Source organism: Phyllostomus discolor, chromosome 6 (assembly GCF_004126475.2).
Source record: "Phyllostomus discolor isolate MPI-MPIP mPhyDis1 chromosome 6, mPhyDis1.pri.v3, whole genome shotgun sequence".
Classification (NCBI taxonomy): domain Eukaryota; kingdom Metazoa; phylum Chordata; class Mammalia; order Chiroptera; family Phyllostomidae; genus Phyllostomus; species Phyllostomus discolor.
Window position 1 is genome coordinate 560053 of NC_040908.2, and position 5874 is coordinate 565926.

Consider the following 5874-nt stretch of genomic DNA (forward strand, 5'->3'; position numbering starts at 1 on the left):
CCCCCCAGCCCCCGCAGCCCCGCAGCCCCCCGCCGCGTGCGGACGCCTCGCTCACGGGCGCCTGAGCCCGCTCCGACCCCCGCTCTCACCCCTCACTCTTGAAGGCCCCGGGGGCCGCCTCCTGAGCGCAAGGCCCAGGCCCACGGAGCTCTGAGGGCCCGCGCATGCCCTGCAGGCCCCTCCCGGCCCCTCCTAGGGACACACCCACATCCGGTCCCCCTCCCCCCCCCCCCCCCCCGCACCCCCTTGGTCCCCTCGAACCGCCGGGCCTCGGGTCTCAGCCCACCGAGGCTCGGAGACTCCCCGGTGCTGCCTGCCCCCCCAGGGCCCCACCCCACTCCAGGAGGGTTTCCGCACCTGGGGATTCTGGAACCGTCCCGCCGCCCCCCCACCCCCCGCCGGAGCCCCCAGCCCCGCCCCAGCCCCGCCCACCAGCTCCCGACTCCCAGAGCCCAGCCCCGACACCCTGAGCGGGGCCCTGTACTGGGCGGCGGCCGGCATTGGAAACCACCATAAGTGGTCACCGGCTCCTACCGCTCGGATGCCGGTGGGGGAAGCCAGTTTTTGGGCAGCTCCGGTGGCCGCTGGGGAAGGGCTCTGACAAACGTTCCCACCGACAATGGCCACAGACCCGCACTCAGCAGGGGTCGGGCCAGCCTTCTGACCCGAAACCCAGTCCCAGCTTCCTGCCGGGGCTGCTGCTTTGAAAGGGTCGGCGTCCGGGGCCTCTTTAGAAGTGATCCGTTCCCAGCAAGGACTCAGAGCTCCCATCCTTGCGCCCCCACCTCTGTTTTGGGCCACGAGCCCTGTGAGCACCCAACAGAGTGACAGTCACAGCAGGTACGACCGACACGTGGAAATCTGTGGGTCGGCTGCCCTGATGGGCCCTCGGCCCTGGCCAGGATGACGGCGCAAGTGGGTGGCGTTGAGGCGTGCGAGTTCAGAGCCCCGTTTACGGCCCATTTCCACACAGACGGAGGCGCGAGGCGACGCACCGCAGCCGGCCCCAGACTGGGGCGATGCCGCCTTGAGAAGGAAAACCGACAGAGAACAGGAGAAAATGCGGCTTCTCTCCCTCCCTGCGCAGGAGATTTATGCGAGAAGCTCCCGGCAGCACTAATGAGAGTTGGGCATGTAAATCTCCCGTGAAACGACGGGAGATTGCCCTCATCCATCACGGCGCAGCGGCAGGCGTGGCGCGGGGCCTGCGCCCTGTCTGGGGGTGCTGAGGCAGCAGCCTCGGAGCCCGGGCAGGGGCAGGGCCGCACTCGGGGGGCTGCGCCAGAGGTCACAGCGCGCCACCCACGGCTCTGGGTGCCCGGTGTCAGCAGGAGACAGTGAACTCTGGCTCCTGTGGACGGAATCCGCTTCCGCTCGCAGTTTTGGATTTTTCTCGGGCAAGCAGGCGAAAGGTCTTAAGTAAGATCCCAGCGGCCGGCAGCCCCCATTTCCTGCCCTCTGCTCCCGCAGCTGGACCACGTGTGCCCACGAGAGCAGAGAGATCGCCTCTCTGAGGGTGGGCCCTCCGTTCCTGCCCCTGGGTCTGCGGGCGGTCTGGGCCTCCTGGCCCCGCCTTCTGTCCAGATCCTGGCCTCTCTGGACTTGGCACTGATGTCCCTCTCGCTCTGCTGGTCCCTGAGCCGCCGGGTCCACTGTGTTGACCACGCACGGAGCACAAGGAACCTGTGCCGGCAGCGTCCGCGCCTCAGGGCCACAGCCACCTTGTGTCCCATAGGGACCCACGCTGAGCCCCACACAGTGGCTGGCACACCACTACCTGGGGATACGGACGGTGTGTTCAGAAGCAACAAGCACACGTGGAAGCAACGACATCCTAGAGGCGCCCAGCGGCTGCCCTGCGCAGAGGCTCTGCCGCCCTCCTGGGCGAGCGCTGCACGCTACCGGCAGGCGGTGTGCCGCGGCACCCGTGTGTGAGCACGCCCTTGCACACACCGACAGGAGCGCTGCACACGTGGCTTGCGCCCTGCGGCTCCTCCTCCCACAGCCTGTGCTGGGCGGGGTTCACGGCGCTCTCTCACTCCAGACCAGTCACGCTCACGCTCGCAGCAGCACCATGCTCAGCGGCCGGCCGTCAGGAGTGGCCTCTGTGTGTACATTCGCGCCCCCGGAGAAACAAACACAGGCCGCCCCGAATGCAGCGTCATTCGGCCCTGAAAGGGGAGGGCATCTGACACTTGCAGTAGCATGGACGGAGGCCGGGGGCAGACACCATGAGGCCAGTCAGTCAGTCACAGGCAGACAGACAGACACGGTATGGCCCGCTCACAGGAGGCCCCCAGAGCTGTCAGAGTCCCGGTGACAAAGGACGGGTGGAGGGTGGGGGAGGGGGAGACACGGAGGCACTGTGTTGTGGGTTGTGGGGGCGAGTGACAGCCCGGGGAGGGAGCAGTCCCGGAGGTCGGACGGCGGTGACGGTCACACGGCTGCCCTGGACCGCACACGCGGAACGGGTTCGGGCCGTAAGGACTGGTTACATGTATTGGTTCACTCCAGTTTAAGTGATTCTTTAAAGACACCTCAACGGCCCGAAGTGTTGCTCGGAGAACGGCTTCCCGGGTCCGAGGCAGCTCCGAGGGCGGCTCATCCGCAGTGACTGACGGCAAACCGCGCGGACCCCGGGCCGTGCAGACGGGGCCCTGGTCGCAGACCTGACGGGCTCCTCTGAGGGCGGGACGGCCCCATGTCCCCTGGATTCCCAAGGGGCTCCCACACCAGCGCCGAGGGGCGCAGACCTGCCGCGAGGGCTACGTACGGAAGGGCCCCCGGGGGACGCGTGGGGGTAACTGTGTGAGTCTGTGCTTAGGGGTCCCCGATCCAGTCTGACTTCATGCTGAGCTCGCTGGTGAACACTGAAGGACACTGTGCTCTCTGACGAGAAAAAACCCACAAGCCCATCCGCACGCCCATCTCCGAGCCTTTTCCAGGGAAATCACCCCAGGGCAGCCGGACGGGACCCAGGACCCTCACCTCTACGTGTCTCCCTGGGGAGCCATGTGTCTGCGGGCGGCCGGGACCCCTCGGGGCGGAGCGGTGCTGATGACGCGGACACACACGCTCGACCGGACTCGATCACTACATTTTCTCCTCTTCCACCGGATGTGGGTCGCTGTAGGGAAGAATAAAGAGGCAGAAAGTGAGGCCGAGTGTGTCATCAGGAGACAGAGCCCCACACGAGGGGCGCCCCGCCCGGGGCGGTTCACGCCTGCAGACGGCGGGGTGGGCGGGCAGGCGGCGCACACGGCCGGACCCTCGAGGGCGCGGCAGGGCCCCCCCCCCCAGGGAGGCCGCCCGCCGCTGACTCGCTTCTGGTCGGTGGCTCACCGCAGAGACTCCTCTAGAAAACTGAACTACCGCTTGCAATGTAAACGTTACAGGAAACGGTAAACGCATTCCCACGACACTGTGTGTAAGGGTTATCTCTGTGGCTGAGCCGGAAAAGTAGTAGGCGACACGAAACATGGGGAGGCGAACCAGAGAAGCGTATACGTGAGTGTCTACATGCAAGACAGAGGACTCCCCCACGTGGGGTTTATTTATAAAAAGCTACGTATTTGTTCTTTCGTTTTAAACTCCAGTCACCTTCAAGGCACTCTCCACCGGATGCAATGCACTCACTGAGGCATCGTTTCCACCGCTTAGAACAGTTTTTGAATTAATTAATTTTGACGCCTTTTAGGGCTTCTACCTTTTTTTTGTTCCACCTCTTCCGCATTGGCAAAGGTTTCCCTTTGAAGAATTTTTCACCCGGGGAAACAGAAAACGTTGGTTATGGTGAGATCGGGTTAATGGGGAGGGTGGGGCACGGGGGTCGTGATGTTTTTGGTCAAAACTGCTGACCACTCAGTGCGGTGTGGGCAGGTGCGCTCGTAACTCACCCGTCATGAAATGGTTAAATGCGATGAAAGAATCTTTAAAAAAGAAGATTCACTGAAGCTGAATGCAGCCTCTCACAACAACGCCAGCTGGTCCACTGACGCAGATGGGCCCCTAGAACACTCTCCTAGTGGGGGAAGCCTGTACTGCAAGGGGCCTACCCCCCAGAAGATAATTCCGGTTGTTTTTGCCCCCCCCCCCCATACACAGCTCATATCATCAGCAGCCTGGCATGCATGTTTTTATTTCTGTCCTTCTCTGCTGTAAAAACAGTAAGCAAGGTGCAGACCTTCCCATCTGAAACACTTTACAACAGTAAGCTAGTTGCTAATTAAAACAGAAAACAAAATAGAATCTCTCAATAATTTAAATTTTTATGTTACAACTATAAAGCAACACCCAAATATAGCGTTTAAAGTGGGGCTAATGCACAATCTGCTATTACTAGTATTTACATAGTGGGCACGGTGTTTTCTACCACGTTCTGAGGTGATTACTAAATGGGCTAAAATGCTCCAGATGGTATTCGACACAGTGGTTTCATGAACACGCACGTTCATTCCCGACCCATGAAGAACACTGAACAGACACATTTAAGTAAGTCTTGTAACCGACCCAACGTAACGCACAGCAACGAAGTGGCCGAGACCACAGGCACCGGGCGGCTGTCAGGGTCAGAGCCGCCCCCTCCCACGCGCTGCTCTCGCTGTGCTCAAAAAGCCCCACTTTGGTAAAGCGAGGCACTAGGTTGCACAGCGCCCTGCTCCCCTGGTGACGCCAGACGCCCACCCGGGGGGGGGGGCGCGTCAAGCACGCTGCAGTTCTCCGGCCCGAGCACGCGCCGTGGCCACTTGGGGGGCCCTTGTGGGCTGGAAGGCCGTGCGAGAGGCCTCCGCTCACCTGGGGGTGTGGGCTAGTGTCCTCCCGGCAGGGGCCTGAAACCTGCCAGGAGGTTTTTTCCACCCTCACCCAAGGACATGCTTATTGATCAAAACAGCCAGGTTTTCCACTGAAGTTTAAGTGTCCACAGAGCAGCACTTCGTGACCAGAACAACAGGTCGTCTGGTGTCTGCCCCCTGTCGTCCCCCCACACACGTGTCTGCCAACCGGCCGTTGGAACTCCCTCCTCCTTCCCCGTGGGGAGCCCCGTGCCCTGCTCTCGTCTCCAGATGTCACCGTCTCCGTCTCCCCTTCCCGGGTGACGGAGGGACGGTCCCCTTCCTGGTTCCTGGAGCTTGCCCGCAGACCTGAGGCCCCGCCCCTCCTTTGGAAGGAGGTTCGCCACGGGAGTTGCTAGGGAGCCTCCTCTTCGAAGGGTGTTCTCATCTGGAGTCACTTACAAGCTGCAGGGGAGAGCCACCACCCGTGGGCCAGAGGCCGAGCCACCACCCATGGGCCAGAGGCCGAGCCCCCTGGAGGGGCACGCAGTGCTCCTTACAAACGTACACGCACACACACGTGGTCCGTGCGGAAGGGACCCAGCCTTGTAACAGGAAAAACAGGGACACTTACTGAGGAAGATACAAGGGACAAGAGAAACTGTACCCAGGACAGTGACGCCTCAGTCCCTTCAAAGCAGGCCCCATGGGACCTCACCCACTTCTCCCAGTCGCCTTCAGCTGCCCTGTCGTGTTTTCCTTGAACCTTATCCATAATCTGAAATCTCTTCCCTTTCAAAGGTGATTTCAGTTTTGGGAAAAGCCAGAGGTTTCAGGGTGCCAAATCTAGGCCGTAGAGGGGCTGAGTCAGCTGGGTGATTTGATGTTTCACCAAAAAACTCCGCACAGACGTGATGCGGGAGCAGGTGTGTTGTTGTGAAGAGGCTGCCAGTCACCAGCTGCCCACAGCTGTGGTCTTGTGAGTCATCTGAATAGTTTCTGAGGAGGGATGTTCAAGCTTAATGCAAAATTTGATGCAGATTCGTGGCTCTACTTGCTCAGTGATTTTGAATGTGGTGGCCACACAGTGCACACGCTCACT